This window comes from Anabrus simplex, chromosome 2, assembly GCF_040414725.1.
Source record: "Anabrus simplex isolate iqAnaSimp1 chromosome 2, ASM4041472v1, whole genome shotgun sequence".
NCBI lineage: Eukaryota > Metazoa > Arthropoda > Insecta > Orthoptera > Tettigoniidae > Anabrus > Anabrus simplex.
Window position 1 is genome coordinate 478,311,003 of NC_090266.1, and position 26,428 is coordinate 478,337,430.

Genomic DNA, 26,428 nt, shown 5'->3' on the forward strand with positions numbered 1-26,428 from the left:
CATGCTGTTTGAAGTTCATTCCAGTAATACAGTGGTCCAAATACCATTTTTCACGGCTATTAGAAGGCTGACCCAATGAAGGAGAAATCCAGGGGACAGACAGATTAAAGTCTCGTAGTATGAAAATGTTATCTTTGGAATGAAAGGCTTTAAGCACAGAGGAAAGAAAAGCTTCAGAATAGTTGAGATAAAAACGAGGTGGTCTACAGAAACATGCAAATAGATATTTTATGTTAAGAAATGTAACTTCAAACCAAACAGCCTCACAGTCATTCGTCAGGTCGGAGCGTAGGGTCGCATGCCATTTATATTTGACAGCGATTAAAACACCCCCTCCCCGGGATCCAGTTCTACGATCGGCCCTGAATAAGGAAAACTCTTTAGAGAGTGGGATTTCAGAGTATAACACGAAATCAGTCAACCAAGTTTCACTTAAGGCGATAACGTCGAAAGCAGCTAATTCTTGAGCATGAAGTTCACAGTCTGCAATCTTATTTTTTATGGACCTGATATTTTGACAGTACACAGAGAACTCATTATTCGCTGTAGGCCCAAGGTTAATTTGCACATCGCCAGACAGGAGTAACAGTGTTAGTAAGAAACTTAACAGGGAACGGCGTGCATGACAGCGTAATTTCAACGAATCGTGGGTCTATGTTGGAACCGTAAGAAAAGAAGACAGTCTCCTGCCTGTGAGAGGGCGAGGGAAGATTCCACGTTCACTGCGGACCTGCAGTCGGATCTCTCGCGGCAGTTGAAGAAGCCGGCCCCGTAGTGTGGGTAAGCTGGTCACAGCCCGACCAGGTGGCGCAAAAACACAATCTCATTGATTTCACCATCATATCGTCACAGATCGCAAGCTCACTACGCTCCATTTCACCACTAAATTCCTCGGAAGGAATTCCAACATAAGTCGAGACAGCAAATCCTTGAGTAACCACACATATTACTAAAGTAACACAGAGGATACCCAGACTGCAATATTCACTCACCACCATTTTGGATATGGAAGAAAATACGAATTTTCAAGAATACAACATAAATATCACATCGCATAAATCTGTACGTGTTTTAGGAGATGTCAAATGGGTATCTGTGGACAGATATTCCTAGCTCACATTCAAGGGAAATTCATCATATTTTCTCAAGTAAGCCTATAGAAATTTCAGGCCGGACTGAGTGACTCAGACGATTGAGGAACTGGCCTTCTGACTCAAACCTGGTAGGTTCGATCTTGGCTCAATCCGGTGGAATTTAAAGATGCTCAAATACCCCAGCCTCGTGTCAGTAGATTTACCGGCACTTCGGCGTCTCCGAAAACCGTAAAAGTAGTTAGTGGGGCATAAAACAAATAATATAATTATTGCGATTATTATTATTATTATTATTATTATTATTATTATTATTATTATTATTATTATTATTATTATTACGCGATTTCTGTGGTTTACAGAGATGCAAGTGGGTGCGGGCGTGAATGTGTGGCCAGAGAAAAGATGAGAGCCAAATTTAAAACACTAAATTCTGAAAAAAAAATTCCATTTTAACTTTAAACTTTGATAAACGATCTGAATGAACAACAACAAATAACAGTTAAATTGAATAACGATGAGCTCGTCATATCTGACCACAACAATGGCTTAAAGTAAAAAGTCAGGTACAATGGAGAAAGTTTTCGATACAGTATTTTACAAATGACTGAGCATGGTAGCTCTACAGGCACATTACTTCAAAAAGCATATTTGCTCCACCCACTTACAAAGTATAATAATTTAATCTTTAAACGTTAATACAATCCAGCCTCTTCGAGGCGCAAATTGTTCTGTCAAACTTTACACTAGATAAACTTCTAAACAGTGTTTACTATCATTTCAGCTCGACAGTCTATTACACACTCGTCCATAACTAATGACACTTTAAACAGAGGCAGTAAGTGCCCATTCTGAATGACCTTAGTGTACACAAGAAAAGGTTTAAGAAATCGGCCATGCACAAAATGCTAGGAGGCGAAACATTTGCAGCCCTTTTCAAATACACTTAATTATGGCCCGAAGTTACAGAGGCTAAACCTATACTACAGAGGGTGACTAGATGCGAAAACTCAAGTTCCAAAATGGTAACAAGAATTTAGAGTTTTAGGAAATCACACTTACACCATACCAAATTGAATGGAAATTAATGGAGGGTGAACATTCTTTATTCCATAAGTTACATATTTCCGAGCAGGGATTTGAAGAGAGTCCTTAAACAAGTTAACTTTCTGGTGATAATGATGCTTGTTGTTTAAAGGAGACTAACATCGAGGTCATCAGCCCCTAATGGTACGAAATGAGACGAAATGGAATGACAAATGAAAAGTCCAAAATTCTCCATAGACCAGATATCAAAACGTGAGGACGAAGAATGAATGGATGGAGATGAATTTAAATTAATCAGTGGATGCGTCCAGCAATGCCTTACATTCAGAGAAACTGACGTAAAACAATAGGATTACTGATCAAGGGACTGCTGCTATAGCATAACACTGAATCGATGATGCTTGCAGTCTAAAGGGGATCCAAAATCCAAATTATCGGCCCCTCATAACGGCACTTATCGCTAGGAAAGTAGAACCATGGTATATGTCATGTAGCGGTACTAATCAAAAGTAGCAGAGACTCGCGGTATTCCACACATTATGGTACCACTCACAGGTTATGAAAATCGACATATAATACAGACCTATGGTTTTTCTCACATTGTGGCGCCACTTAAAGGCAATGCAACCCTATGGTGTTCATCACATAAGAGTACTAACCACGGGAACCTGCACTATACCGTGGTGTTCCTCATATAGTGGGTACTAATCATAGGCAAGGCAAGCCATGGTAGCTATCATCCCATGGTCCTGCTCATATGGTGGTACTTATCACAGGTACTGCAAAAGCCGACCGCACGGTGCTCCTGTGTGCTACTAATCACAAACCTATTTGGTACCTAATATAGTGGTACTACGCGCAAGTAAAAGCGACCCATGATGTTCTCCAGGTGGTGGTACTAATCACAAGTAGTTTCATGGTTGCAAGACAATCATCCCTTGGTCGCCCCTTTTAGTCGCCTCTCACGACAGGCAGGGAATAACGTGGGTGTAATCTTCGTCTGCGTTCCACCCACAGGGGTTTAACTTTCCGGAGCTATCACATATTTAGTAGATATCTGCCATTACTTTGAGCTGGTGGGACTTTCGACGATGGACAAGGCTTTTCCTGCCTCCACTAACACCGTATGCACTCTAAGACCGGAGTGACGAAGATGATAAAATGACTCAAAAGTGCCCAGCTTATATAGCAACTCAGGGGGAAGATTCTCGAACTCTCTTGACCTAGGCAGAATGACTGTACTCTCCCTCAATTTTAATTGGCTAAAAAAAATATACAAAAATTTCTGATTGGTCCATAACATAAGGAAGAAGGAAGTCTTAGAAGTGCTGACAACATCAGCACATAAAAACAATATACAAACATGTTTACAAACATATAGAATAGAAATATCCCTTGAAAATTGTCTGTCCTCCGGCCAAAGGGGGGCACATAGGCCTATAGTAGAGACATCTAAGGATTAAAGGTCCAAACTTCTTCAGAGACACAGTTAGTCTCAGGTTCAAAACACAGATGGCCTTCTAGAAGGCACGGAGTTCAATTGGACGGAGAAGGTGCACCTCCGGTACAGACCGCCACCCACTAAGGTTTTACCACAGTCTGAACAGATTTGAAATCTTGAGCCCAGGCAGATTAGAAATTTTGAAATTATAGATCAAAGTTAGAATATTTAATGATGGAGAGTCTATTCAACTAGTATTTTGCAGTAGAGAATTCTTGACGTTGTTATTGAAGTCGGTTATGCCCATGGTTGACGGCAAGCGCGGCTGCCACTGACAACGTCAGGATGGGGTCCTCCGGACCTCCCAAGTACCCTTAGATACCTCTCTCCTGGTATCTTGAGAGGAGTAGCCTTGTTGATGGTCACTAAGGACCAAGTAGCATAGCTCCGCCGAATGAAGATGTGGGCGGTTTGGGTTCAGCATCCAACTCATTATCAATGATGATGGTGCACAAGTTGGCCGTTGAGAAGGAGGCTTGGCCGGAACGAGGAAGACACATACCCCGCGCCGACACCTCTCGCAAGTTGTTACGACACAGCCTCGGTTGAAATTAGGACACTGCAACAATCAAATTTCTGGGCGACATTAAGTGATTTAATGGATAGAGTTTTATGTGAAGCTGTTAAGGTTGGCGGATTGTAGTACGATTAAACGGAATTTCTGGCTCTGGTTTGGAGGCAGGGCCGGTAATGCAGGCCATGAAAGAAATAACAGAAGGGAAAATTTTCACAAAGTGATTTTACAAATATTTATTGCACAAAGTTTGAAAATAACCCAAATACCTACAAACATGCACCACCGACAAGGGAAGAAGGCCTCCTTATTAAAATTTCTTGCCAAAATTATATTACTAAGATGCTAAGGAAAGAAATATATGTAAACTAGCAATTACCCGCGGCTTCGCTGGCGTGGATTTCGTAATTTGTACAAAGTAATCGTTCCTCGGTATTGCACTAAGACATTATCTGAAAATTCCTAAAGTATAAAAACTCACCCAAAAATTTAGTTTCATTTACCACAGAAATTATTTATAAACCATGTTTGTGGTATTACCTTTTACGACATAGAACTGTACGTGTGAGAAAGAGTCTTCTCTCAAGTCGAAAAAATAAATACCAGTACGTGTTTATTTATTTTTAAAGGAGATTCCAATAATATATATTCCCACATCTGTAACATCTTCAGTTTTTGAGATATACCTAAGTATAAAAGGAATTCAACCCCTTGATACGTCCTTCCCCCATCACCAACCCCATCTAAGTATATTTTTTGAAAACAAAAATACGTGCTCCTTTATTTTTAATGGAGATTCCAAATACCAATTTTCACGCCTGTAACATCTTCAGTTTTTTAATATATACGTATCCTCATAATAATAATTCAACTATTTTTCACTTCTTTTCACCCCCCGTTAAGTGCCTTCTCCGAAAACGAAGAGGTTCAGTTTCCTGTATTTTTAAAGAACTTTCCAAATACCAAGTTTCTTTTCTCTAATATGTGAAGATTTTGACATATAATGTAGATATACCGGTACTCATTTTAACAATTCATCCGCTTTTCCCATTCTTTTCAGCCTCTTTACAGGATTTTCTAAAAACCAAAAATACGTGTTTCACTATTTTTAAAGGAGATTCCAACTGCCAGTTTTCATGTCTGTAAGTCTGTAACCCCTTCAGTATTTGAGATAAATGTATACTAATAAGAATAATTCAACTTCTCCTTCTTGACTTCTTTCCACCCCTCTCCCGCCTTAAGTGGATATTCCGAAAAAAAAAAAGTTTTTCATTATTTTGAAAGGAAATTCAAAATACCAACCTTCTCGTCCGTAACAGCTTCAGTTAATAAGATAAAGTATCCCCAGGAACATATTTCATCTCCTTACTTACTTATTTTCAACCCCAATCCCCTTACGTCGATTTTCCGAAAAAACAAAACAAATGCGTGTTTCCATTTAAAGAAGATTTCAAATACTAATTTTCACGTCTGTAACATCTTCAGTTTTTGAGATATAAGTATCGTCATAAAAGTAATTCAACGCCATATTCACCCCCCACCCCACTTTCCTACCCGTTATGTTGATTCCCCCTCCCACTGGTCTGATCATACGTCAAATGTAATCCGAAAAGTTGTGTCATCCATGCATATTTTGAAACGTAACGTGTCATGTACACCACCTTTCATGCGAAAACTACTTGTTCAAAGTCTTATATTTCCAATAATTGACTATGGTTCAGTCGTATACAACGACTTATCTGAAACTTTGAACATAAAACTACAGAGGGTACAAAACGCATGTGTTCGTTACGTTACAAATGCCAGGCGTGATGAACACATAACACCCTATTACATACAGCTACAATGGTTGAAACTCCATGAACGTCGGGATATCTCAGTAGCTGTTGCTACGCAGAAAATTCTCAAACTGAAGACACCATCCTACCTTTATAATGCATTTAAACCTATGGAGTCGGTACATAACAGAGAGAATAGGTTTACAAAAACCACCCTTCAAATTCCCCTTCATCGTACCACTAAATTTAACAAATCCTTTGTTTGCACTGCATCACGTATCTTTAACGTCTTTAATCTTCACCGTTTCGCAAGTAACACTAACTGTACCCAACTAAAGCAGTTCTTAACATCTATCTTTCTGGAGGAGTACGCAAGAGGCTGAGATCAGGCATTCTTGTGTCGAACAATCAGGAATATGTATATTTCGAAGAAAATTGTTTCTCTGCTTTAGCTTTATATTCTTTAAACACATGTAGTCCAAAATAACAGAAGGGCTTAATGATTTACTTTCTTACTTATTATATAATGTATGTCTTAACCTTACTGGTTTTGGTATCTGTATTTTCATTTTTTTTAAGTTTCTTGTTTAGTTTAATACTTTAATATTATAAAAATGTAGTTACTGTTTTCATAAATCTGCATTGTATTATAAGAAGACGCTGCATAAAGGGACTTTTCAGTCTCAGTGGCATGTAAATCATGATCAATAAATTCAAATTCAAAATTCAAATTCAATTCAAAAGTGTGTGTTAATTTATATTTAAAGGAGATTCAAAATACCAATTTTTACGTCTTTAACATCTTTACCTTTTGAAATGTACGTATCCTCAAACAAAAAAATCAACTAATATTTTAATTCATTTACCCCCCTTAAGTAGATTTTCCGAAGACGAAAGAACATGTCTTTCTTTACTTTGAAAAAAATCCCAAATACAAATGTTCATTCCTCTAACATCTTCAGTTTTTGAGATATAGGTATCCTCTTAAAAAGAATTCAACTCCGTTTTCACTCCAGCTCGTTATGTTGATCCCCCACCCCTCCAAAATCTTCGTGTGTCTTTATTTTTAAAGGAGATTCCAAATACAAATTTTCACGTGTGTAACCTAAAACTTTTGAGATGTAAGTTTCTCCATAAAAAGAATTAAATTTCTTCACATCCTTACACCCTCCCCACTTCAGTGAATTTTCCGAAGACCAAAGTACTTGTTTCCTTATTTATAAAGAAGCTTCCACATGCCAATTATCACGACTGTAAAATCTTCAGTTTTGAGATACCGGTACATGTATCCTCATAAAAAGGAATTAAACTCCCTTTTCACCGCCCTCGTCCCCAAGTTCATTTCCCCTCCAAAAATGCGTGTTTCTTTATATTTAATGGTGATTCCAAATGCTAATTTTCACGTCTGTAACATCCTTAGTTTTTGAGATATAAGTATCCCCATTCAAAGAATTCAACAACTTTTTACAATTAATTCACCCCCCTTAAGTGGATTTTCCAAACACATAAGATTACGTGTTTCCTTACTTTGATGGAAAATTCCAAATACAAATTTTCATGTCTGTAACATATTCAGTTTTTGAGAAATATGTATCCTCGTAAAGGAAATTCACCTGCGTTTTTAGCCTACCAAGTGGATTCCCCCAAATGCGTGTTTATTTATTTTTATGGGAGATTACAAATACCAGTTTTCACGTTTGTAACATCTTTAGATTTTTTCATATATACATAAATTACATCATAAAAATAATTCTACAAATTTTTCAATTGTTTCAACCCCCTCCCTCCCATTACGTGTTTCTTCAGAAAACCAAAGAATACGAGTTTCTGTATTTCTAATGGAGATTCTAAATACCAATTTTCACGTCAGCAACATGTTAAGATTTCGAGATATACTGTAGCTATGCTAATTTTAAACATTCACCCCGTTTTTCAGTTCCCCTTAAGTGGATTTTCCGAAAAAAATATTTATGTTTCTTTACATTTACAGGAAATCCCAAATACCAGTTTACAAATCTGCAATATGTTACGTGTCTGTGATAATTTACAGATATAGTTTCTTTTAAATTCCCTCCGTTTGTCTCTCCTGTTCACCCCCTATTCATCGAATTATCCAAAAACAAAAATATGCTTTTCTTTATTTTCAAACGAGATTCCAAATACCAATTTTCATGTCTGTAACATCTTTAGCTTTTGAGACATATGTCCCCTCAAACCGTTTTTCCCCTTTTTTCATTCCCCCAATGGCATTTTCCGAATACAAAAATACGTCTTCTTATTTTTAAGGGAAATTCCAAATACAAATTTTTACGTCTGTAAACATAAGTTTTAGAGAAATAGATAACCTCAATTTAAAAATTCACCCCCCTTTTCACCCCTTAGCGACGGAATATCCAAAAATCCTCCCTTAGTGAGCACCTACATCCTAATGTAAAATATCCCGAAAAATTCCTTTCTTTAAGTCCAGTAGTCTTAGCTCGGCGATGATGAATCAGTCAGTCAGTCAGTCAGGACATGATATTTTATATATATAGACTAGCAAGATACCCGTGCTTCGCTACGGTATTATACTGAATTTCATAATTGAATACTTAACGTTTTGTATATAATCCGCCGAATTTCGCGATCCGGCTCGTTTTCTGAGAGATTACGGCAATGTTTTTCCTTTTTTTCAATATTTCTTTCCAGCAATCGATTTCGTACTTCACGGGCTAGGTCCAGGTATTCCACCCTGTCAGTTGGGTCCCTAAATCTTTGCCATCTTTACCTATAAGCATTTTAAATATCAATGAAATCCTTGAGGGGATCCTGCGTGGTGTCGCCTAGGTGGCACTGAACCCGCAGCCGGACTACATTCATAGTCATTACCCGCCACGTACCTGTTTGCAGCGCGATCTGCACATTTTGACGACGGTCGAGAATATTATTATTATTATTATTATTATTATTATTATTATTATTATTATTATTATTATTATTATTGTTGATGTTCTAGACGCAACAGAGGGATGCAAGACCGATATTTGGCGGAAAATTACTTCTGCTGCCATTGTCATTGCTGACAATGTGACCAGCACCACTGTCGCTCGTTGGCAAGTGCGCGGGATTTCTGGCTATACGAATGATAGACCTATACTTCTGTGCATTATTGACCTTATTATAGAGGTGAACAATTGAAAGGTCAATGTCATTCCTGTAGTTTATTTCCAATGGGTTTAAATTTTTATTTATATGCCAGGAGAATCTACTGTAATCTAACTTCAGGTTCTCCAAAGGAAAAGATGGCTCTTGAAAACGAATCCAGGAAAGATTAAAAATGATCGGTTTATGATCATAATAAGTGCATCATGGACAGTAAAATCAATTGGTCTCAACTCCTTTTTCACCCCACCGCACTTAAATTGCTTTAACCCCCCAAAAACAGAAGGTGTATTTCTTTTTCTTTTAAAGGGGATTCCAAATACCAATGCTCACGTCTGTTACATTGATTTTTGAGATATAAGTATCACCATAAAAAGAATTCACTTTTTTCAGTTCCTTTCATACTCCGCAACCCCTAAATTGAATTTTCCGGCAAAAATACTTGTCTCTTTAATAGTAAAGGATCTTCTAAATACCATTATCACGACTCCAGCATCTTCAGATTTTGAGATAAGTGTCCTCATAAAAGGAATTCAACTCCTTTTCACCCCCGCCCTTAAGATGATTTCACCCCAAAAACGCGTTTTTTTGTGTTTTTAAGGAGATCCAAATACCAGTTTCCATGTCTGTAACAACTTTAGTTTTTATTAGATGTAAGTATTCTCATACAATTAATTCAATTAGTGTTTCAATTCTTTCACCTCCCCCCAACCCCTTCATTGGATTTTCCGAGAATACGTGTGTCTTTACTTTTACAGCAGATTCCAAATACCAATTTGCATGTCTGAAAAATCTTTCGTTTTTGATATAATAGTATCATAATACATATAATTTAACTAAATTTTCAATTCGCCCCCCCCCACTTTAAGTGGATTTCCGAAAACAAAAAATACTTGTTTCTTAATTTTTAAAGGAGATTCTAACACCAATTTTTGCATGTGTAAACTTTCAAAGTTTCGAGATATAGATACACACATTTTAAAAATTCACCCCCCTTTTCTCCCCCTTAGTGGCGGAATATCCAAAAGTCTTTCCTTAGCGAGCACCTGCACCCTAATATAAATGTATCCTCAAAATTTCATTTTGTTACGTCGAGTATTTTTAGTGGACGATGATGATTGCTCACCAAGAGGTTGACCGCCGTTAAGAAATACAGAATGATACAAGGTCCATAAAATCTGGGAGCAAGCTTGCCTACTGGAACAAAATTTTTATCCATGACCTGGTCTCCGACCTTTAAATTGGTGGGTCTCCGTCCACGATCATATCTCTCATTCACTTTCTCATGAGAGACTTCAAGAATATTTTGGGCTTTTCTTCAGGGATCTCTGATATTATCTGGATCTATTGTCTCTGGTAAAATCTCATTGATTGACCACAAATTGGACAAAGGACTGTTGAAACGAACATAAACATAAGAGACGCAGGAGAAAACTTGTGTGAGACGTGAACAGCCGAGTTAAATGCAAAGGATAACTAGTGCAATGAAGTGTCCCGACGAGAATGATCTACATGGTGAAAAGCTGTCAGGGCAGATCGAAGATTGCGATTAACCCGCTCTGCTGGAGATGGCATTGGGTAGCATACTGACGTCGTGATATACAAGCTGGACAGTTCAAAACAGAATTTAGGAAATAAATTAGAGGTGAACGCCTTGGCGTTATTCGAAACAATATATTGATAAGGTCCATGAGATGCAAATGTGGTATTAAGGCAAGAAATAGTGAACTGGGCGGTAGCAAGAATAGTGGGAAACCGCCATGAGAACAGTCTGAAACCATCTACACACACAAGGATGAATTTGTTCCCGTTCCCCTTTTATGAGGAACAGGCCCGACATCACCTATGTAAAATCGCTCCATAGGGCGAGATTCTTGATGAGATGACAATAGCCCTACCTTAGCAGATAACGTGGGCTTGCTAAACAAACAAGATTTACATGCTTTAACCATCTCCTTAACCTCGCCATCCCTACTCTTCCAGATAAATATTTTCCCTGATCTTCTCTCCAGTTTTGAAAATGCCCAAATGTCCCCCTAATGGGGTCTCGTGGTAATACTTGAAGATAATAGGCACAAGAACAGCTGGAACCACCCTTTTCATCTTCTGATCTTGCCTCGAAGGGCAACAGAGAACCCAATTCCTCAAGACATAAGAGACAACACGTTCCCCAGAGGAAACGGTTTCCATTATAGAAGCCAGCACAGGATCTCCACGTTGATATTTTGCTATATCACGAAATAACATAGAGACATCAGTCAAAATAGAACTTACACTATCCGGTATGGAAATAGAAGCTGAAGGGCTTTCCTACGGGTCAACAGAACCAACGTCGCCAGAAAACATTCGGCTTAACCCATCTGCGTCCACATTCTCAAATCCCCGAATGTGTCGCAGGTCGAACTGAAAACTGGAAATTCGAATAGCCCAACGGAGCCTTGCCAAAACCCAGCTCAAAGCCTGATTGTCGGTCTATAATTCAAACTAATATGTTCAAGGTAAAGACATAATTTTTCCCAGGCAAACAGGATGGCCAGTCCTTCTAACTCGTACATGGAGTACTTGGCGTCTTGAGAATATAAGTTCTAGACGCATAGGCAATTGGCTGCCTTCCGAGTTCAGATTCCTGAAGAACTGCAGCGACCGCAGATGACGAGGATTCTGTCTGAACAATGAAATTCTTAGAGAAATCTGGCATTGCCAAGACTGGGGCGTTACAAGGAGCTAACTTCAAATCCTCGAACGCAGATTGCTGCGACGGCCCACATTCAAACTTGACACATTTCCTGCGCAGGAGGTCTAGGAATGCCTCCCTAAAGAAAATTCACCACGCCGATGAATACAGTAATTCCTTTAACATCTTTGGGTGGCTTAAGCTTACGAATTGACTGCGTTCTGGAATGATCAATTGAAACTCCGTCAGGTGACACAATATACCCGAAGAAGCACATAGATGACTTAGAGTAAAAGACACCTTAGACAACTTGACCGTCAATCCAGCATTACGAAGGCGATTTCGGGCTTCCTCTAGATGAGCTAAATGTTCTTCAAAAGCTTCAGAGAAAATAAGGACATTATCTAGGTTATGGTAGAGATATTAAAATTTAATATCAGAGAAGAACCTATCTAGCAGCCTAGTAAGAACAGCCGCGCCCGTGGGGCGTACGAAAGGCACACGGTTGTATTCGTATAAGTTCCACTCGGTAGAGAAAGCTGTCAGAAGGTTCGATTCTTCCGCCAGAGGTACCTGGTTATATGCATAGTTAAGTTCTAGGATGGCGAAGAACTTAGCCTTACGAAACCAAGAACAACATGAATGCTAGTCAGGAAGGGGTACTGATTGCAACACAGTCTTACGGCTTAACGCTCTCTAATGAATAACTGGCCTGGAGCCACCTTGAGATGTCGGTACTAGAATAATGGGTGATGAATATGCAGACATTGAATATCGAATAACACCATGTTTCAATATTTGATCAATAATGTCTTTAGGGGCCTTCACTTTAGGTGGAGATAGCCTATATGAAGGAAACCTTACAGGAACCGAATCCGTCACCTCGATCTTATATTCTTTTAAGTCAGCGAAACCAAGAGTTTCCGAGAACCTATCGGGAAATGACTGATATAGTTTGCGAATGCTATTAGCCTGATCTTCAGGTAGATATCTAAGGTCTACTCTGAGTAGGCGAAATCACAGGAGATGATACAGAGTTACATTTTAAGAGGGGATATGGAAATTACTCTGAAATTTGAATGTGCAAGATTTACTTTAAACATCGAGCAGAAAACCCGAATGTGACATGAAATCTGCCCCTAATATCACGGGGCATGACTAGTGTTTAGCCAAAAACAGCTTAAATGGCCATATAAATTTAGAACTACGAATTTTGTCATGAATAAATCCTAAAATTTCTAAAGGGGAATAATTCGCCGAAACACATTTAACATTTATATTCTGAAAATTTACAACAAACTTTAAATCTGGAATACCAATCTTCGGAAATAATGCATCTAACACTTCCTGAGCCTAACAGTGCCGTGACCTGTTCATTATTTATTTCAATTTTGAGGAGGAGCACATATCCCGGACTCTCGGAGGCGATTTTGAGACATTCTCTTGGACCTTCAAAATATGCATTAGAGGGTCTTCCATATCCAGAATGTTCGATGCCCGAACGGAAATGGGCTGAGCCTCGAGAAGCTGAAAGTTATGACTCAGCCGGGCACGCTAGTCATTTTCTATCGCCTTGGTTAGCTGAGGCAGCACCAGCCGTGTTGAGCAAGAAGGTGCACTGTTAGATGAAATACAGTTTTTAGCAAGATGTGAAAACGACCCGCATTTGAAACATACTTGAGACGACCCTGATCCATTCCTAGATCCATTAGATTTTACGAGAGGGCGATTATTTCTAAGATGGTCCACCGATCCACACGCATAACATTTGCGGGTCGAAAAGGTTCGGCGAAGTGTTGGCCGAGAGCTACTAAATAATTGTGGAAGTTTCCTAGCGACTCGCATAGTATCTGCGTATCTGACTCGTTCCGCAGATACTGACATAGCTTCAAGTTCAGAAAATCTTTGCGACCGGGAAGCAAAACATAAATAAACCGGTAACATGGAGATCCCCCTTTATCAATGGTCTGTAAAATTTTATATTCAGAGTAGTGTAGGGCAAACACCCTTTTGTAAAATTTGATGTCCTGGATGAAATCTGGTAGATTCTCGTCTAGCCTTCGGACTCAGAAGTAGTATTTTTGCACTAATGGTGACAGAGCTCTTGCAGGGATGAAATTAGCTAAGACATGAGCATGAAAGGTTTCTATGGAACTTCTTTCCGCCATGGCCTTTTGCGATTTTGTCTGAGAGGACACCAACAAAGTAGGGGTAAATGATCTGTAATATTTGTGTATGCGAAAGGCAAACGCTAAGGCATGGTCTTGAAATTCCACAAGAACTCTTAGAAAAGCAATTACGTCGTTAGTAGAATTGACCGAAAATTTAGAAATGCCCTTAAGCAACATGGCTAAAGGGTGAGGTAAAGTACTGAAACCAGGTGATATGACCGGAGAGGGCATCGGAGGTTGAGGAGGTTCAAAAGCTGCGTTACTGATAAAGACGAGAGGATGTTGTTGTGGATTACTAAGGACTTGTTCGGATGGGTCAGAAGCTTGTTTCGGATCAACTGATTCCCCACTCTCAGGAGAGTTATTAGGGTCCTCTTCGTTATGTATATTTAATGAGGGAGGATAATCACTCTTTGACTAGCGGATCTGTTCAACAATTGATTCATCTTACTCGACAAGCATGCCAAGCGTTGAAATTTCTGTACGGCAAGATGATTCATTTTATTTGTTTAGCGTACGGTACACTATGCACCTTGTTGCTGAAACAGTAAGGACTTTTATTTCCAAATGTGAATAGAGTAATAGCATCCGTGAGAATGTGTTCATTAAAGGACCCATTAGTGGGAGTTTATTGAAACAGTGTATCAGCGATTTGCCGTGACATCCGCAACCAGTGTGCGACAGATGGGTTACTTGGCTGGACGCGGCGTGCTGTTATGTTGACAATTTTGAGGTTATAAAGTCAGCCCCTGAAGACCTAATCAAATATAGCCGACTAAGAATCAATACCTCGTATCCCACAATGCTCTTCCTGTCCGTTATGGTCCTTAAGGCAGGTCAAGCTCCCCCAACCACCCCTTCCCCCCAGCCACTGGTGGATATTCACACCAAATTCCGTTCTGTTCATTTTCCTATGGTTATGTGTAAAGGAAAATTAACCGTTTTGCCATTATCGGAGAAATAATACAATCTAGAGGCCTAACAGACCGAACTTTCGAGTTGAGGGTTAAAATACGCCTTATAAAATCAGATCATCTGCATGAAGTTAGGAGCTGGAATGTTTTACATAATTTGGGACACCATCAAGTAAACGCAGAATTGATCCCAGTTTTCAACCTTGTAGAGTAACGTTTTGGCTCTGTTTTTAAGTATAAACTGAAAAGTGTAGAAGTGGCTTAGAAAAACTTTCCAATTTAATTTACTAACCTACTTTGTCAAACATATTTTTAAAGTCTGTGTGGATTACATCCACCTCAATGCCCTCATCCAAGGTCTTAGAGATATCCTGTGAGAAATTTACCAAGTTGGTAACTGTTGACCTACGGGATATAAGGCTGTGCTGACACTCTGACACACGCGATCTTACGTATGAAATGGTGTATTGTAATAATATAAACAGAATAACTTTGTTACTGAGGATGATATTTCGACGGGATGGCAGTTATTATCTAGCAACCGGTTACCAGATAAAATGTCGGACATACCTTGGAGATTTTCAAAGCAGCAGAGAACAGATTTGTTAAGTGCCAGATTAAGGATAAAATTCAGTGGTTCATTAGAGCATTACAGCAACCCTTGATGACACAGCAAAAGCAAAATCACCTTCCTATAGGCCATGAAGGCCCTGGGAGTGGTGGAAGGTAAAGGCTTACACTATCCGTGACCTCAGCACTTGATGGAGTAGAGAGTATAGCTGTACGTCTGGCCACCTTTGCCCCCAAGAACTAACCTGCTACCTACTGGGTGAACCTCAGAACCATGTGCTCCTCAGGAAGTGGAAATCTCGTTTCTTAAGGGGGTGTATGAATGGCCTATCTCTCTAATGTTAAATTTGCTACTTTCATGACCCATTTTATCAAGAACTACTCGATGAAAGGTAATTAAACTTTCGAATATTATTTACAAGTGCTTTATGTACATACTCCACTAGTTTCAATGAAGTACGTATTTTAGAAGTTGGGATATACATTTTTTCTCTGTTACATTTTTTACACCCTTTTTGTCAAATGTTTGTGAAGTTTTCTTCAACTATACAAGTTATATCTACGATTCTAGAGGTGTGGTGTTACAAGAATATTATACATGAGCAGTGAAAACATCAAAAGTCTATCTTCTATAGATCCGGAGATAACGGGTCTTCTTCCTCTTCAAAGATCTTGCCACTTTAGGCATTTTTAGGCCTGTAGCTCTGCCTTGTCGACTTGCTCCTTGTCCAGTTCCTTCAGTATGGCTCGTGTATTCCAACCTGTCTCCACACCCAGCTCCTCCAAGACTTTCAGTATATCAGTATTGCCATCATTAAATGTGATGGCAGCATCATACACACAAAGCTTCAATGTATGGTACCCCACAAATACATTTTAGGTACTCTTGTCCATACTACATCATTGTATGACTCATTCACGTTTTGTGTTTCCCCTGTTAGACATTTCTTCAGTAGATCTGGATTTGCCAAATCTCTATAAACTGGCTTTATAGCCAACATAACACCCTCAGGTATAGAGTTCTTGTGGGTAAACTGATCTAACGTTCCAGCTGGTTCAGCTTTTTTGTATTTACACCACTCGCCAGAACAAAGGTTGTGGATTGGCTTGTCATCTGTTGATATTTTATAGAAAAATGTTGCCCACACAGCCTTTTTCATATCATTTATGTTAGTTTCGTTGCTTCTGATCGCTTGACCATAGCATTCTGATAGTTGATTTATGACATTGTCTAGCAGACGGCCCCTATTGCTCTTGTCATGATCAAATGTACTCAAGATCAATATCAGATTAGCACAACAGTACAAAGAATGAAAAAATATGCACGTTATACCAAGAATATAGCGCGCACAAAGTAAACAATAAACCCAATTGTTATGCCAGTCCCACCAACTTATGCAGCAACGTTTCCACTAAAATTTAAATCAAACCACCGCCTTCTAGATCTTATGGTTCTTGAGATAGTAAATATTAACTGAAAAATGGTTTATGAAATCCTGAAAATTCCCTGCGCAACTAATTAAATTAAATTAAATTAAATTAAATTAAATTAAATTAAATTAAATTAAATTAAATTAAATTAAATTAAATATACTTCTAATCAAGCAAATTTCATAAATCACACACCAAATTAATCAGCAAATTCCAAATAATGTTTTGGCATAAAAATAAAAAAAAATTTTTTCAAGAAAATGGTCATTTATACTCCCCTTAAATCTTTCGACATCCTGGCGCGGAATCGAACCCACGTTCGGCCGTGTGAACCGAGCACGCCTTTACAGCCTCGGAGAAGCAGCCCTTTTGATCACATAGAAATGGATTAAATTTGGACGTGCAAATGCTTTTCCTTACAATTTAGTAATTGCGGCTGAGATATAGTCCGTAGTTCTTGTAGTATCCTAGGAAATGGACAGGCTGGGCACTTGGGTTCGAATATCAGATTGACCTTGGTTGAAAACAACACCTTGATACCATTTAAGAACTTACTCTAATTAATATCAGAGCTAGGATTTATCATTCATACATTAACACATTGCAGCCCCTCAACTGTCTTACAGGTGTTCACCTCCTATATTGTAGTTGAATGGCAGTTCTTGAGTCTATGAAACCCTTAAAAGCACATATGTTAATATTTCACTTTCCAACACTTTATGTTTCCTCTAGTCTTTACAGTCTCTCAAAAATTAGATACTTAACTCGGATGTCAAAGGATTCTCTCTTCTTTCTTCTCTCTTGATCCTCTTTCTTCTCTCTTCTGTCTTCTCTCTTGACTTTGGCTGGTGAGCTCCTCTGGATTCTTCTCTGCTGTGCTCGGGACTCGAACACGGAGGTCTTTCTCTGGCCGACGAGATCGCTCACGGGCGAATTCTCCCACTTACTGCCTTACCACACTACTGTTTGAAGGCAAGATCCCCAAATTAAAGTCTAGAGTACTATACTCAGGAACTCTCAACTGTAATGATTCTCATCACACCCGTGGACTGAGGCCACAATTCCTTTTGTGTCTCTTTGTGAGCTTTCAACGTACTGTCTTAGTTCTGTACCCTATGAGCCTACTGGCCGGCGTCACGAACGACCTACTCTCCAAGACGCAAGACCGACCGTAACTCTAGCCTGACTCTTTTTTGCTCCCGCTGCACGACTTCCGTCTAGCTTTATTCACCTCCCCAATGTTCCAGAACAATTCCCTTGTCTTCTCGAAGGGTGACACAATTCATTCAAATGACTGGTTTGCTGAGCTTTCATTGGCTCGTTCCAAGCAGACTTTGTTGCAAATTTCACGTCTCAGTACACATGTACTTAACTTCTAATGTGTTCTGGAAATATGTTATTTGTTACTGATGTCAACCTGCTTGGTTCTAGAACTGTGCCTACGTGACCACAGTCGGTGTATTTCCAAGAATTCTTCCTTGAGTGAAGCCCCTCTAAGAGTTCCAAGCAATAACAAGATGTCTTATCTGTTTAGTTAGTAAGCACACATTGCACTATCTTGCCTCACCACTGGGAGCTGTCTCCACTAAATGCTTCTTCAATACAATCAATTGAATTTTGAAATTATTATTATTATTATTATTATTATTATTATTATTATTATTATTATTATTATTATTATTATTAATATTATTATAGTTACTATTTTCATAATTACTGAAATCATTATATCACTGTACTGGAGACTTGTGTTCAATTACATTAGCATTCTTTATAATATGTGAGACTGAAAACCATGTAATGTTCTGGGATCTTTACCCTGGAGGTCTCGGATCGAATCTCATTCGATCCGTTCATTCCTCTCTTTTACGGAAGGGCGCTCTGCGAGTTCTGGTCTCGCGACCTTTTGTAGGCTTATGGTATGTTTACTATACTTCAGATAAGGCGTGCTCTGCTTCGGGAATATTGTATTTTGCCTGTTCTGGGGTATATTCATACTGAAAGTATCGAGAAAACACGACAACAAAATACTTCCTTTCATACCCTCCCGTATGTTATTTCATTTTGTTTATGAATGTCTAGAACAGTTTGCTGTCCACTTCTATGTTACACTCAACTTATGCAATATAAATGGCATATAGCATTTTGTAGCACATTCTGTGTTTGATCTAAGAAGTTTAAACTTTTCTTAGTTATAGGCAGACTTATGAATTATTTCTCGATCACACTATTTCAATTTCAAATCTTGCTTTATTTGAAGCATGAACTAAACAAGATATATATTATGCTTCCTGGCAATTGACATTGGAACAGTAGTATCTACCACAGAATACACTAATTTATGTAAACAGTCCAGAGTTAATTAACATCAGTACGTGCATAAAGAAAATCCCATTTTGAATTAAGCAGATCTCTGTACACGGATTTATGGTTGGCATTTTTGAAGTTATAGCTACCTTCAGTTTTCAAGTGAACCTGACTGTAAGTGATAGTGACAAGGACCGTAATATCCAAGGGAGGGGAGTATGCATCTACTGGTAGGATGGCGTCGGTTGTTCTTGATAGCACATAGTTGAGTTCGGCAGTAAAAGGTCAAAAGTTCGATTGTTTCCATTACAAATAGAGTTTTGCGATTTCAAATCAAGTATCTGAAAAAGTTTTCAAGTTCCCCACAAATCCTACAACCGTTACCGAACTCTTCGCCATTAACTCAGATGTGCGCTATATTAAAATCCCTGCATATAAACAATGGAGAGTTCAAGATTTACTGACGGGATTCTGTCCAGCTGTGGAACTCGGAGTTCAGTGCCTGGCTTGCTGAAGATGGAATGTAAAGACAACAGATGAAAGCAACGATTCCCGCCATCTTGCCCGGCTTGCTAAAGATGGAATGTAAAAAAACACGGGTGAAAACAATGACTCCCGCTAGGTTTTATTTTTAGGAGAATTCCTTCAAAGCCTGTGTCATTACCCTCGACCTTGAGCACGTTCAGGGAATGTTTCATAATAATAATAATGTTACTTGTTTTACGTCCCTCTAACTACTCTTTTACGGTTTTCGGAGACGCCAATGTGCCGGAATTTAGTCCCGCAGGAGTTCTTTTACGTGCCAGTAAATCTACCGACACGAGGCTGACGTATTTGAGCACCTTCAAATACCACCGGACTGAGCCAGGATCGAACCTGCCATGTTGGGTTCAGAAGGCCAGCGCCTTAACCGTCTGAGCCACTCAGCCCTGCAGGAATGTTTCATTGAACTGGAACACCACCTCCCCCATCCCTTGCGGTCCTGGATATAGATTTGATACCCGTTTTCACACAACTATCTAATGCAAAATGTATTACCTATCCATGTCCCAGAAAACATTATGATATCCTAGTTATTTGATATTGTGTTGTTAAACAGTCGAAGCAATTTAGCCCTAAGACCACGTACATTCTGATTACGAGTTGTGATAAATTTATTGTCACTAGCCATTACTGCTTCATATCCACACAGATGATACACATCGCGATCCCAGTAAAGTATGGAAAATGGGGGAGAATAAGATGGTGTTGAAAACTTGGCACTGCTCTCAGTAATAAAGGCATTTCAGTTTAGCGGAATTATGCAACCACGACTGATTATTTCATCATATTTCATTGCTAGATTGAAGAAATACTTAGGACATGCTTTACAGTACGGTACATCCAACATTTAAGTTAAGAGAAACTGAGATTTTACATGGAATCCTATGAAAAGAATACTGGGAGTGTTTGCGACATTCACTAGAATATGAAAGGTATTACCGCTGAAAATTCCCACCGCGAATGGCCACAAAAAATTTCCGAGACAAAATTTCAGATTGATCAGGTCTCTCGCGACCGCAGATTGTACGAGGCCGTACTGCTCGTGTAATTGGAACAGACATATTTAAATACGAGTTATTAATGCCATAATTTACTAGCTCTCTTTCTCTAGTACATCAGTAATACGTTCTCCCTTATTTGAGAAAGGTCTTGAAGTGGGTAGGTGGCAAGGTGTGGGTGTATATTTCCTGAGAAATGCTTGTGTGTGACTGAGGTTCATGATACGTTACCTGGCGGGATTGATGGACTCATCTCACGAATGCCATTTTCTTTCTTTTCTCACTGCGCTCCTTACCAATCTTCTCTCTCGCTCCACTCTAGATGTGGCCGGCGGACTTGCGTTGACTTTGCTGCCATTCCCACGCTTGATTCATTTGTTGCAAGCACGTTTCTAACCAATACAACTAGCAGATATGGATCACCTAGTAATGATAACGATAATAATAAAAAATAACCGAGTGAGTTAGCCGTGCAGTTAGGGGCGCGCAGCTGTGAGCTTGCATTCGGGATATAGTTGGTTGAAACCCCTCTGTTGTTATTATTATTATTATTATTATTATTATTATTATTATTATTATTATTATTATTTATTTATTTATTTATTCGCTGGGGCAATCGAGGACCAAGTTAAGTCTTGTTACATTTGGCAGCGAACTTTGCCTTCTTTTGAGCCTAGAATTCCCTCATTCTTTCTGAGTAGGCCTGCTTGCGTTCCTCTGTCCTGTGGCCACCGTGTCTTCTTTTCGATTGTCTCCGTTTAGCCCGTTCGTCACTAACTTTTTTCGGAAAATATCTCTTTCAAAGGCGTCTTCCGGTTTGATCTGTATCACTTGAAGGTCTTCTTTGGTGTTTCTAAACCAAGGATCGTGGTTTTAGGTTTTGAATCGAACAAGTGAAAGATCTGTTTGATCAACCTGTTACCGTCCATTCATTTGAGGTGACCGCAAAATCGTACCCTTCTTTTGCGGATCGTGTCTGTAATTTATTATAATTTTTTTCTTCTTCTTCTTCTTAATATAATCCTGTTGTTTAAATACATTATCCATGAATATTCATCACGTTAACTCCAAAAGTACAACAATTATATTTGGCATGGGCACATGGAATCACTTGTACTCCAATGTATCTCGAACCCTTGTCCCGTTTCTGTACGGGGTCGAGATCAATACTTGAATAAGGTAAGTTATTTCCCACATAAATTGAAGGTCATTCATTTTCATTATAAATTCCTTTCAGCACTTCGTAATACATGTCAGCATTGAAGAATTATTTTCACTTCATTCATTTCCTTCAGTTTTCCTCCATACTAACTCCGCATGGTGCATGTCAGGCACTACGGCAGGGCGAGGAAGCCGTACAGTAAAGAAATGCAAGGAAAAAATAAAATAAAAAAAAGATGACGGTGGATGTTCAGAGATTGAATATCCTCAGAGGTTCGCACATTTCACGTACCAGAGTTCAGGGACTTTATCTGATTGGTGTACCTAGGCTCAAACATATCGCCGCTGACTGAGTGAATTGACTGCACGATACGTGTCAATCCTAAGTTTGCAATCGGAGGGTGCACCGTTAGCGGATATCAATATAATTTTCAGAAGTTTCTCATTTTCACACTAATCGAATCCAAAGACTGAGGCTGTGCCATATAGTAATCCATTCCCGGAATTCCCTACGTAGTACACTGACTGACAGAGCAAATGCAACACCAAGGAGGAGTGGTTCGAAAGGGATGAAAGTTGGGGGGAAAAACAGAGTCGGCACGGAAGAATAATTGATGTTTATTTCAAACCGATATGCAGGTTACACAATGCGCACGGCATCGACTCAGTAGGATGGAGGACCACCGCGAGCGGCGATGCACGCAGAAACACGTCGAGGTACAGAGTCAATAAGAGTGCAGATGGTGTCCTGAGGGATGGTTCTCCATTCTCTGTCAACCATTTGCCACAGTTGGCCGTCCGTACGAGGCTGGGGCAGAGTTTGCAAACGGCGTCCAATGAGATACCACACTCCCACACGTGTTCGATTGGTGAGAGATCCGGAGAGTACGCTGGGCACGGAAGCATCTGTACACCTCGTAGAGCCTGTTGGGAGATGCGAGCAGTGTGTGGGCGGGCATTATCCTGCTGAAACAGAGCATTGGGCAGCCCCTGAATGTACGGGAGTGCCACCGGCCGCAGCACATGCTGCACGTAGCGGTGGGCATTTAACGTGCCTTGAATACGCACTAGAGGTGACGTGGAATCATACGCAATAGCGCCCCAAACCATGATGCCGCGTTGTCTAGCGGTAGGGCGCTCCACAGTTACTGCCGGATTTGACCTTTCTCCACGCCGACGCCACACTCGTCTGCGGTGACTATCACTGACAGAACAGAAGCGTGACTCATCGGAGAACACGACGTTCCGCCATTCCCTCATCCAAGTCGCTCTAGCCCGGCACCATGCCAGGCGTGCACGTCTATGCTGTGGAGTCAATGGTAGTCTTCTGAGCGGACGCCGGGAGTGCAGGCCTCCTTCAACCAATCGGCGGGAAATTGTTCTGGTCGATATTGGAACAGCCAGGGTGTCTTGCACATGCTGAAGAATGGCGGTTGACGTGGCGTGCGGGGCTGCCACCGCTTGGCGGCGGATGCGCCGATCCTCGCGTGCTGACGTCACTCGGGCTGCGCCTGGACCCCTCGCACGTGCCACATGTCCCTGCGCCAACCATCTTCGCCACAGGCGCTGCACCGTGGACACATCCCTATGGGTATCGGCTGCGATTTGACGAAGCGACCAACCTGCCCTTCTCAGCCCGATCACCATACCCCTCGTAAAGTCGTCTGTCTGCTGGAAATGCCTCCGTTGACGGCGGCCTGGCATTCTTAGCTATACACGTGTCCTGTGGCACACGACAACACGTTCTACAATGACTGTCGGCTGAGAAATCACGGTACGAAGTGGGCCATTCGCCAACGCCGTGTCCCATTTATCGTTCGCTACGTGCGCAGCACAGCGGCGCATTTCACATCATGAGCATACCTCAGTGACGTCAGTCTACCCTGCAATTGGCATAAAGTTCTGACCACTCCTTCTTGGTGTTGCATTTGCTCTGTCAGTCAGTGTATATATTATGTATTTATAAAGTGATATTGTAAACGGAACATACCAAGAACTTAGTATGTAATTTGACTTTTTCTTATATCAAATCTTCCTTCTACTGCTTAAATTTAATTTAATCATTATTTCCATAATAATTTCAATATATATTGCGGCCTAGCGCTCACTAGCCTTCCCTTAGTTGCTCGCTACTAACGCGAAGTGCTCAGATGTGGCAGCACCTTTCAGTATAGTGAACTGAAGGCCACCCACCCGCAGGTAAGGGTAGACTTGCGCTTAGACTAGAGAATTTGCTTTAAGTCGCACCGACACAGATAGATCTTGTGTCGACGATGGGACAGGAAAGACCCAGGAGTGAGAAGGAGACGGCCATGGCCTTAATTAGGGTACCGCCCCAGTATTTGCATGGTGTGAATATTGGAAACCACGGAAAATCATCTTCAGCGCTGTCAGTGGGGTCAGAACCCACTATCTCCTGGATGCAAGCTCACAGCTGCGCTGCCCTAACCGCACAGCCAACTCGCCCGGTTGTTGTCGAGGGTTGTAAAAAGTTTTGCGATTATTTTATTTAACTGTCACGATGGCTGTAAATCCATAGAGTTCATGGTGGATGATTGTGTTGTGTTGTTGTTCGTTTCCAAGGCACAAAATGTAGGTTCTTGTGATATGAGGCCATGGTTGTCAAGCACATGGTGTGCAGTAGTCCATCCACTATAGGGTTGGGTGAGGTGCATTACGAAACTTGAGTCTCATAGACCTGCAATCATATCGAACGATCTGCTAGAATTAGTCCAACGGATAACCGTAGATGTTATAAGCGATTTGACATGGGTCGTTTTATTTTGTGTTGTGTGTAAATTAATGCAGATTATGGGATGTAAGATTAGGATTATCCAAGCTAGTTTCTTAATGATTATTAGTGTCATAATGTAAACTTGCTGAGTGACGTCATGAAATAAATAAATGGTACTGGTAATTATGACGATGTATTCCGCTTTATAGCTGCGGTGAAGGAAACTTTGAGCATAAACAGTATCAGATCAATATTTTCGTCAAAGGAATGTTCCTGGTAAACAGGTCCGAATGATAACAAAATGTAATTAAACAGTTAGGGAGTTTAAAGGAACCATTCGTCCGGGGTAGATAACATTTGTTGTTAATTAGGATTATGAGATTACTTATTAATTTATTAAATGCAGTTGAACCGTATTTTGGGAATTAGCTTAAAACCAAGTGACTACCTTAAAATGTATTCTGGAAATCTTCGTTTTATTTGCTGGGAAATTTCAACTTGTTAACGTAACGATTTAAGGGACTTCACTGCCAGAAGTGTTGTGAACGTTTGTTGTTGTTGTTATTTTTATTTTTATTTGTGGAGCATCCGATATGCTGGGGATTTATTAATATGGAAATCTTGGTCATCAACTACTGTAACTTAATTGTGTTCGGCCTTAAGCTTAGAAGTTTGGATGGTCATGGGGTCATCAACCTCAGTGACTTAGATTAGGGTCATCTGCCATTATAGCATCACTTTCCTTGCGGTCATTATCCACGATGACTTTAACGTAAATCATTAAGGTAGATATCGGTCCATGACATAGTCGCAGGTCACATCGATTCAATTAAGTGTCCATGCCGTACAACCAATTTGTGGCACACACCGACTGGACTGCCTTAATTATACCAAGAGACCAGAGCCCGTGTTATGGAGGTTAGATCATCACGAATCATTATGGTGGCACATGCAGTCTCACATAGAAACCGGTCATAGGGATTTCCAGACTTTATTGATTTCATTTTTAAATTAAGGCAGTGTTTTGTAGTAAGGATGCCTCTCAGGCAATTGAATTAAGGTCTCCAAAGCTAGCGTCTTTCATCATCGTTATTATTATTATTATTATTTTAACGGACAAGACTGAATTCGTTGTTTAGAGGTGGTAATGTCACAAGTTTCTTTGACTTTATCGCTAATGATAAATACAATATCTGTTTCTTTAACTGGAGTCCTCTCATTGTAGACAGTAGTTTAAATTACTGAAACCCGCCTCTTACATAAGCAGGTGACGAAGAACCTATAGACGACCCAAGAGAAAGATCTAGCGCCGATTTGCTGAGAGGTAAGGAAGGTAGTTATGCGACGAAGGACCTTTAATGGTTCAGTAAAATGGCGCGCCAACCTTTTGCCTCTGTCACGATAACGATGAGGGAGCATAGGTCACGATGAAAACACAATGTAATGATAACGGAAAATAATGTTGAGTCCATGCCACATTACAGAAAGTAACATTGTGCACCAAAATTTATGCTTGAGTAATTGAGAAAGAAAGATATTCTGTAAAACGATGACCAGCAGTTGAGACTTAAGTCATGTCTCAGAAGGAGCATTAGCCACGTCATATTACGAACATATGATTGCATTTAAGCCACAATGAGTGGAAGTCTAAGGCATAAGTGGTCATCGTTGAGGTGTAAGCTACAATGAGCAAATACAGTACAATGGAGAGTGAACTCGAGAGAAATAGATGAACGCCCGATGAGCAAGTCTAGGAGATACAACTATGATAGGAATTTATTGACCATGTGAGAGTTATACATTCAATTTTCCAATAGGATAACTTTTCAAAATGGGAGAAGCTGTTGAGGAGG